We start from the raw sequence: 10,000 nt of genomic DNA, 5'->3' as shown, positions 1-10,000 counted from the left end.
ATTCTTTATTCTTTCAGTTTAGCATTGCTATAATAACTGTGTGAGTTTTGCACAATGGTAAACTGGTTCCTGACCATAAAAATTCCTTTAAAAGGCGTAATTAAGATTTGATTTAGTTTTTTCGCATTTTCAGAATATAACATACCTTTCCATTCAGCGTGGAAACTGGCCATTGTCTTCAACAGATTTCTTAAAAAGATTAGATAAGCCGCCTAATGGTTCAATTTCCCAATAATCCTATCCAATGGACTTGAGTCAAGAATAAGTCAATTTTCCAAATCCGAATTGAAGGATTTGAGTCGACGAATATTTTCAAAATACCAATCCCAGCAGGGTGCTAATGTCGTCAGTGGATCTCGTGCTGTACACTGTAGGTATTACTTAAGGTTCTTTGCAGCATGCCTTCAGCCCCTAGCTGTAACCCCTTTCAATCCCTTTTACTGTGCCTCCTTTCAAATTCTCTTTCTTCCATCTCGCCTTCCACCTTCTCCTAATAATTGGTTCATAGTGCAACTGCTTTGAGGTTCTCCTCTTGTCACACCTTTTCAAACATTTTACTCTCCATTTCCGTTTCAGGGCTGAATGACCTCATAGGTCCCAGTGCTTGGCCTTTGGCCTAAACTCATTTTAATTCAATTCAAAGTACAAATAATGAATAACTGGTAACGTTCGTGTTTTCATGAGACAATGGACATCAAAATAAAACCCAGTTTGCTTCGGTGCTGGCGAGGGATAGAACTCATTTCTGTGAACTTTGATTCCCCCTCCAACCGCCTCATAGTCTCATTAATATGAAAGTGGATATTTCGGGGGTTTCTTTTCTTGCTTCGCTTTGCCAAAATCGTATAACCTTCCGCCCTCTTAGACGAAGATCCTTTCTGCCCTGGGCCAGACAGAGGCAGTTTGAAAAGCCGAACGACCTTACGACCTAAAATAACAAACTTGTTTTGTCTGCGCGATTGAGGTCTTGAATATGAATCAATCAAAAGAAGATGAAGAAGAAAAGGCAAACTTCTTCGACTGCCATGAAAGCTACATGCCTCGAGGTGTTTTCGCATACTCGGGGAGTAAGCTTACAAACTACTTTGCTGTTATTGTTGTTCTTGTTGGCGTCCTGTGTCGGGAAGACCTTTGGAAAAGCCTAAAAAGGTCTGAAAAAGGTGTTTTGCTTTGAGTTAAAGATACAGGAATTTTAGGATAGGATATTTATGAGTTATTTATGAGAATGAAAAAGTGAAAAAGGAATAATCTGCATGTTAAACAGTACAGAACAATTATTTCTATTAAATATGGCGTATTCATTTTAATTTTCGTTTGTGAAATAACGCTCTATTTGCCCGTAGATTTCAGCACGCGCCACGAGTAAGCTGGAGGTCGGGTCGCACCTTGGTATTCTCTGAGGTAAATGTCCATCATCAATAAAAGAGACTTCAGTCATTGCTGGCGACATTTCGGTGACATTTTCCTCGAGGCAAGATAAGGCGAGCGAAGTCGTACAAAGATTCCGTCCTTATAGAACATCGCTGGGGATTTGGGCGATTTTCGCGCGCTCCCTCTTCATCTGGGAGTGTAACATTTAAGTAGGACCTGCATTTTAAGAAGCTCCGCTTGAGACGGAATCAGGTCACTTATCTGCGTCGAAATCCTTCCCGCCGTCTTATACCAGTCCCTTCCAGAGCTCTCTCTCTCTCTCTCTCTCTCCATTCACAACCTCCAAACACAAAAGTCTTTCTCTCTCTCTCTTTCTCTCTCTCTATCTTTTCACAAACTCCACCAACAAGACAGCCTCTCTCTCTCTTTCTCTCTCACTCCATTTACAGCCTCCACCAACAAAACCTCTATCTCTCTCTCTCTCTCCACAAGCAAAACAACCTCTCTCTCTCTCTTCACATACTCCACAACAAAACAGCCTCTCTCTCTCTCTCTCTCTCTCTCTCTCTCTCTCTCTCTCTCTCTCTCTACCGTCTCATTATGAATTTATTACGTCATTTAGTAAAGAAAATCTCTCGCTCTCTCTCTCTCTCCTGTGCATGCGATTTTTTCAGAGCCTTGTTAACAAATGGCATACCTACTACACAAGTACAAAACAAGCACTTCTTCAGTTCAGTATGAAAAAGAAAACATTAACAAATAAACAAGCAAAAAATAGAAAGTTGAGAAATAACATGAAATGTTGATGTAAATCAGGTTATAAGGGGCGGTTTTAAACACATACTTATATTGTAAATAAATCACGAACACTGAAAAAAACCCCGAACAATCTACCAAATGAAAAAATAAATAGAAATCATAAAAATATGAAATGAAAACGGCATAATCAACCTCAACTTCAAAATATCGAAGAGCAACGAAATGGAGAAGTCGATACCTACTCGTGTTGTTGTAGCTTTAGGTGGCCTTATGACAGCACGATCCACCATAAGGACAAACAAGTAGAAAATGCGTCGAAGTTTCTCAGCCACGGCCCATGACACTCAGCCACAGCCAGTTGGTGGCCTGTGTTGGCAACTAAATCGGTACCAGACGCACGATCATGGCTAACTTTAATCCTAAATATAATAAAAACTACTGAGGCAAGAGGGCTGCAATTTGGTATGCTTGATGGTTGGAGGGTGGATGATCAACTTCATAATTTGCAGCCCTCTAGCCTCGGTAGTTTTTCAGATTTGAGGGTGGACAGAAAAAGTGCGGACGGACAGACAAAAATCCATCTCGATAGTTTTCTTCTATAGAAAACTGGAAACAACAGGGCTTCGCATCTATAGTTCGACAGTTCCATCTGGTTGTAACCTGTGACCGACGAAGGGTGGATAAGACAGAGGAGACCGCTCGAACTATTCGATACCTATAATTAGGTCACTCGATGTTTTGGATCGAGAAAATGACATCAATAATACTTCCATAGATTGTTATGTCGATTTGGGAATTAACGATGGACACAATGCAATTTATTTGATGGAAATTAGAGAGTAATAAATATTCCCGTGTGAATGAAGTTCAACTGACTACCTCGTTTTCTCTCTCACGTAATGGCCCGCATTGCCGCTCGTGCCCGACTCCGGCAATTGATGGTCGTCTGGATCCAGCCTTTACTAACGACTAAAGACGATCAATGTTATAGAAAAATAATTAATCTACGACGGATCGATTAGGTAAATCTAATAGCGGATTAGTTAAAGGGATGAATTAACAGTCGGCTCTTTCCCATCATAAATAATTTCGTTTACTCGGGGAGTAAGCTTCAAACTATTTTGTTGTTGTTGTTGTATTTCTTCCTCTCCTTCTTATTGCTGTTGTTGTTCTTGTTGGGGGTAGGAAAGCCCTATGAAAAAGCCTAAAAAGATCTTAAAAAGGTGTTTTCGCGTTGAGTTAAAGATACAGGAATTTTTGGACAGGATATTTCTGATTTACTTATTAAATGTAAAAAATAAATAATGTGCATATAAAACTGTTCAGCACAATTATCTCTTCTAAAATATAGCGTATTCACTTTTAATTTTCTTCGATGAAAATACTCGCTTTTTGACTGGACCCCGAGTGAGCTGGAGGTCGGATCACGCCTTGTTGCTATTACCGAACTCAATCTGGCATTGGCGACCAACGGAATCAAGTCATGAGAAAAGAAGAGCCAAAAATCAGCATCGACTACAAATGATAGACACTCGACACATTGTGCTCCAACGTAAACAAGTACTACAAGTGAATATACATTAAGAATGCCTGACAGATTACAGCTGCACTCCTAGAATCAATTGATAACAAACAATGCAACGCATTTTACTACGATATCCGCCGATGGAATTTGTCAAGCATTCATGAATTATACTAAACAGAAATGACTAGAAAATTTCAGCCATCAATTGCCATCCTGCAAACTCTACGCCGTGGAATCGTAACCTTATGCCACTTGGGTAGAGACTAGTGCAGGGGTTCTTGACCTTCTGATGACTTCGGACCCTCATTGAATTGCCCTATACGGTTCCATACCCCCTTTGCTAAAGTCCACTTCAGTCCTATTTGTTGACAATATAACTTAATATACTTAATTTAATACATACTTTACTCTAGGTATGAATGGCTAGGAATAGAACATACAAGAAAATCAAAATAATTTATAGTTTTATATAGTTATTTATATACAAATTGTACCCATGTATACATTGACACGTTAAAATAAAATATATACAAATATCCAGAGATCAAGTTCCATAACCCTATCATGCGGTTTTCTACCCCCAAGGTGGTATGGATACCCCTTGTAAAGAACCCCTGACCTAGACAGTAAGGCTTATGTTCTTGCTTCCGCAAAAAACAAAAAGATAATCCTTGATGACATATTATGTCAACAGGGCTTATATAAATCTGATGCAAGAGCCAATGGGTTAGATTGATAAAACAGAGTTGCTACAAAGCCACTGGATTGAGAAAATGCTCTTTTTTTTTAACTACAACTAAGGGTCGCTTGGCGTGTGAAAGAGTACTGGAAGCTTAGTCTGGACCTCCGGACTCTTCCATTCCACCAACAGAGAAAGCTAAATTTAAAGATCTCTGGATTCATATTGACACATAAATAACATTTATTTTTATTTCGTCGTGTTACATCCCTACGCACGTTACTAAAAATCAGGAAAGTGCATAGACAAAAAAATGAAAGAAAAAAAACTTTGCCAAGATTGATAAATATGAAAATCATGAGTTCGTGTTGACACTTTGCAATAAATATCTTGCTGGGCTATTTTCTCAACTTGAGAAGAAAGTCGTCCGAGATGTCTTCGGTGAGTAAACCATATACTTCTTTCTTTGGTTAATTTTATATTAAAGGTGTAAAAAAAAAATTAACATTACCTTTGGAAATGTAAGTGAACGAAAGGCGGTTACAATTGTTACTAAAAGATCCCAAGGTTATCTTTGCCTTACGGCATTTATCAAATATTTCCAGTTTTCACATTTACTTCGTTCTTTTGTATTTAAATATACCTCTTATAGAATCTAGTAGTTGGGGGGCCACCCTATAAATTAGGGGACCTAATGTATTTCTTATAATCTCACTGTGACCATAACTCATAGGCCTATCTTGGAAACTCATAGGCCTATCTTGGAAAAACCGGCTTTTTAACCAGTTGTGACAACCTTCCAAGTTCCCATTACGCAGTTTTAGGGCAGGGGTTTGGTGACTCCAGAGACCCCAAATGAATTGCCTATATGGCTCCATACCCCCTTTGCTTAAGTCCACTTCAGTCCTACTTGTTGACAATATAACTTGATATACTTAGTTTAATACATACTTTATGTATGAATAGAACGTACAAGAAAATCAGAAGCATTTATAGTTTTATAGTTATTTATTTACAAAATGTACCCTTGAACACTTTGACACATTAAAATGGAATATGTACAAATATCTAGATATCAAGTCTCATAACCCCTAGCATGTGGTTCTCATACCCCCAAGGGGTATGGATACCCCCTGTTTTTGGGCTTAATATTAGATATAACGAAGAGCAGTTACCGGACAGAAAACACTTTAAAAAGTGTTTCTTGAAGATTCATACTAGTAGTTACGATCGTTAGTCGTTCGATTGAATAATCCCCGTAGTGGGGGTGGGGGATGCCGTCAGTGCACCTCGTGCGGTGCACTGTAGGCATTACTTGAGGTTCTTTGCAGCGTGCCTTCGGCCCATTGCTGCAACCCCTTTCGTTTCTCTTACTGAACCTCCTTTCATAATCTCTTTCTTTCATCTGACTTTCCACCCTCTCCCAACAACTGTTTCAAAATGCAACTGCTTTGAGGTTTTCCTCCTGTTACGGCTTTCAGGCCTTTTAATGTTAATTTCCGTTTCAGCGCTGAATGACCGCATAGGTCCCATTGCTTGGCCTTTGGGCTAAATTCAATATTCAATCAATTAATCAATCAGTCGACTGCGATAATGACATTGTTAGGCTTCACCCTTTACTGATGCCCATAAGAAAGAGGCAGACTGATATGCGCTACATGACCTAAAAAGCCTGGAATAGTATCATGGAAGCAGATTAGGCCTAAAGGAGCAAGTTCTGAATTCCTCGTGTCTAGTGGGGAAAGCCGAAGGTCTGGAATCGGTTTAATCTGGATCTCCTGAGCTATGGAAGCCAAGTTCGAGTTATGATAGCATAGTGGTGCGCAACGCACGCACACATAAATAAGTATATATATATATATGTGTGTGTGCATATAAAGGATTAAACTATTACTATATCAGCTGTCAGAATAGTGTAGTGCAGTTCCAGGACACACTGACCTTAACCCGCATTCGGCCGAATCCCCATCAAGTAGAAATTTCGTCGTCATGTCGTGTCTATTACGAGATGTAGCATTACTTCCAGGCTATTACACGGCGGCACATTTCCTATCGGTGTTTATTTCTGTTTGTTTTGGGTCAAGGGAGGAAATCGATCGAGTTGTTATTTGTTCTGAGACGAACGGCTGTCCTTCAGGAGGCGTTTTCTCTTTCTTCCCTCCTGTTTCTTTCTCTTCCTTGCCTCCCGTTTCTTTCTCTTTCTGGCCTCCTGTTTCTTTCTCTTTCTGGCCTCCTGTTTCTTTCTCTTCCTTGCCTCCCGTTCTTTCTCTTTCTGGCCTCCTGTTTCTTTCTCTTCCTTGCCTCCCGTTCTTTCTCTTTCTGGCCTCCTGTTTCTTTCCCTATTTGCCTCCTGTTTCTTTCTCTTTCTTGCCTCCCGTTTCTTTTTCGTGTGGCCTTGTTTCTTCCATATTTCTCTCTTTTTGCGGTGCACTGTAGGCATCAATTAAGGTTCTTTGTAGCGTGCCATCGACCCCTAGCTGCAACCCCTTTCGATCCTTTTTAGTGTACCGCCTTTCATATTCTCTTTTTTCCATCATACTTTCCACCCTCTTCTAACAATTGATTCATAGTGCAACTGCTTTGAGGGTTTCTTCCTGCCACACCTTTCAACCCTGAATGGCCTCATAGGTCCCAGTGCTTGGCATTTGGCCCGAATTCTATATTCGATTAAATTTATTTAATTCAATTCAATTCATATTTCACTTTTCATATTCACATCCGTCGGGAATATGTATAATGTGTGGGCTCTCTCTCTCTCTCTCTCTCTCTCAAATTAGAGTGGAATTTTTGGGTCTCTGTGAATTTTATCTTACTTTGCCGTCCGTTCGCGTTGTATTTTTTCATTTTCACTTATTTGGGGAGTAAGCCTACAACCTATTTTGTTGTTGAGGGAGTTGTGTGGGTAGGAAAGCCTAAAAAGGCCTGAAAAAAAACCCGTTTTATGTTGAGTTAAATATACAGGAATTTTAGGATAGTATATTTATAATCTATATCATTAAAATGAAAACGTAAAAAATAATGTACATGTTGAACAGTACAGAACAATTATTCCTAATAAAATATGGCGTATTTATTTTAATTTTAGTTGGTGAAACAATGCGCTATTTGACCATAGATTTTAGCACCCGCCCCAAATAAGCTGGAGGTCGGATCACGCCTTGTTTTGATATGCATAGTGAAAACGCAAGTAGACAGCTGCCTTCAAAGTTTCTTGTCAGAAACCGCTAAAAGGTAATAAGTTGATCAAGTTAATGTTCTTATAGTTTTTAATTTCCAGTAAAGGAAAAAGTACTGATTTGAGGAAAAGAAAAAAAAATGAATGAGGAGAAGATTTCAAAATAATTTATGAGAGTATTATCTGCTATTTTGTATAAAGGCAAAGGTTCCAGAATCCAAGAATGAAAACGGATATAACATTTCATAGTATATTAAGTAAGTTTACAGTAGGATTTTGATAAAGAAGATAGGATAGATAATGGAATGGTTGATAGGAGAAGAATACAAGCCAGAAAGACGGCGAGTGGATCACGTGTACTAAGTTTGTCAGTAACATGAAAATGTTATCTATGGCAAAAGTGAACCTATAGCAAACCTATAACAATAGTTCTTAAACTTGGGGGGAGGGGGCGTTAGCAATTCCCAGGGAAGGTGCTAGCCTTAGGGAAAAATAAGAAAAATTCTCAAATTATATTGGTTTTTCTCTTCACAAGATTGACGAACTAATATTCAGAAGTTTATGATAAAAATGCAAAAGTATCGCCTCGTAACGTTAGTTTCCTATAGTCAGCTTTTCTGGTTAGACTCGTTGGGCTTACCATGTTTTGTAATTATTTACCTCCCTCCCTATCCTTCGAAACCCCTTCTCTCTCTCTCTCCCTTATTTTCCTTTAAATCTGGGAGGGAATTTTACTCATGGATGCAAGGGGGACGTGGAGGGAAGGACCAATTCGTAGAGGGGCATGGCAATAAAAAGTTTAGGAACCACTGATTCTAAAAGTTTGTGATGAAATTGATAATGCTACGAGGTGGAAGAAGTTGAATTTATATGTAGAAGGTCATTTGTTGATGTCAGTTAAAAGTTTGTTATGATGAAATGGCAGATTGCTATAGAACTGGTAGTTCCAAGAGTGACAGGTGTGGTGTAAAACAAGCTCTCTAAAAAGGGTGTATACTGTCAACAAGGTTGTTCACGAGGAGAATGCAAATTCCAGGGATGGAGTCGCAGACTCAGGAAGGAGTGAGTATCAGTTTATAAGAAAGTAGGAAGAGATTAAAAGCATTAATGGCCTGGATGTGAAAGCAAAATGGCTTATCAAAGAAGACGGGAATGCACAGTGTTTGAAGTGTGGTTTCGGAACAACTGATGCTCAAATAGTAAAAAAAAAAAAAAAAAAAAAAAAAAGGCCGGAGAATCAGTAAGGTTGTAAAGTCCTAAGTTTGTAAAAATGAAAAAAAAGCGGAGTATGCTCAAATTTATCGTGTGAATGAGCTGTAGTATTAAGGAGATAATACAAGTTGTAATGTAGTTATAGTAAATGAAGGGAAAAAGGTAAACGAATAAACGCATCTTCAGATGAAGTTTACAACTGGATAGACGCTGTTTGATGAGAATGCACTATAGTCCTTTGCTCATGAGCAGTGTATTCTGTAGAGTTGTTGAATGTGATGACAAACTGGAGAATCCTAAGGGCAAGGGTGTTTTTTTTAAACATTAGAATGATTTTGGAAGTAACTGAAGAGGATATAAGAAAAACAATTAAGAAGTTAAATGTTGGAAAGACACCAGGTTGAGGAGACGGTGTGTACGTAAGTGAGAAGTTGAGGTGTGGTGATGAAAATGAAGGTGAATGGCTGGTCTATATATATCAAGGAATTCTAGATGAAACTCGATTCTGAAGGAAATAGCGAGAGTAATAATTGTTCCTTTTTAAAAAGGTAAAATTTAAAAAATGGGATTATGACAGGATTTAAATAAGCTGCTAAAATAGATAGTGGAAAGTTAATAGAGAAGAAGCATTGAGGTTTCAGACCAGTAAGGAAGTATTTGTGTGGATCAGGCGTTTGCCATCAAACAAATGTAGTATATTAGTTATATGAGTAAAAGGAAAATATATTTGAGAAACACGGATAAAATAGAATTACCTGTGACAGAGTTCACAGTGATGTAATGCGAGGAGTGTTGAAGATACTTGATGGAGCAGGTCGTTTGTTGACTTTGGTGAAATAGTAACAGATTTAGTATAGAAGATGAGGCGCGTGATTCCTCTAAGGCTGTTTGATATCTATGTGAATGTACTGATAAGAGAAGTTAAAGGAGAGGTTGGCCAAAAATTGCTAGATAAAGAGGGTTGAAAATGAAGTATGTAGACGACACGGTGTTGACTGGCACAGTGAAGAAAAAGTGCAGAGATGTGAAAAAACCCAAAAAGCGTTTGTAATACGAGAAAGTTGAAACTGAACGTAAGATAAATGGTGCGTGAAACATTGCGTAGGTTTGTGCAATCCTGAGGGGCATCCGGAATAGATATAAGAGGCAACTTTGTCCATTACTCAAAGGGTGAATGAAGTAATCACTATTTTGTGTCTTTTTATAGTTCCCACCTTAAACGGGAACATCGCAAATAATACCTTCTAGCACCCCAACATCTATGTTGTAAATATTGTTA

At 38.6% G+C, this 10,000-nt stretch overlaps 1 protein-coding gene across 2 annotated transcripts in view; it reads right to left on the bottom strand.

Annotated features, from left to right (window-relative positions):
* LOC135219366 (uncharacterized protein C12orf56-like) overlaps positions 1 to 10,000 on the bottom strand; it is a 144,727-nt gene that overhangs the window by 126,460 nt on the left and 8,267 nt on the right. The window lies entirely within an intron of this gene.

This window comes from Macrobrachium nipponense, chromosome 1 (assembly GCF_015104395.2).
Source record: "Macrobrachium nipponense isolate FS-2020 chromosome 1, ASM1510439v2, whole genome shotgun sequence".
Taxonomy (NCBI): domain Eukaryota; kingdom Metazoa; phylum Arthropoda; class Malacostraca; order Decapoda; family Palaemonidae; genus Macrobrachium; species Macrobrachium nipponense.
This window is presented reverse-complemented; position numbering and strand designations above follow the sequence as displayed.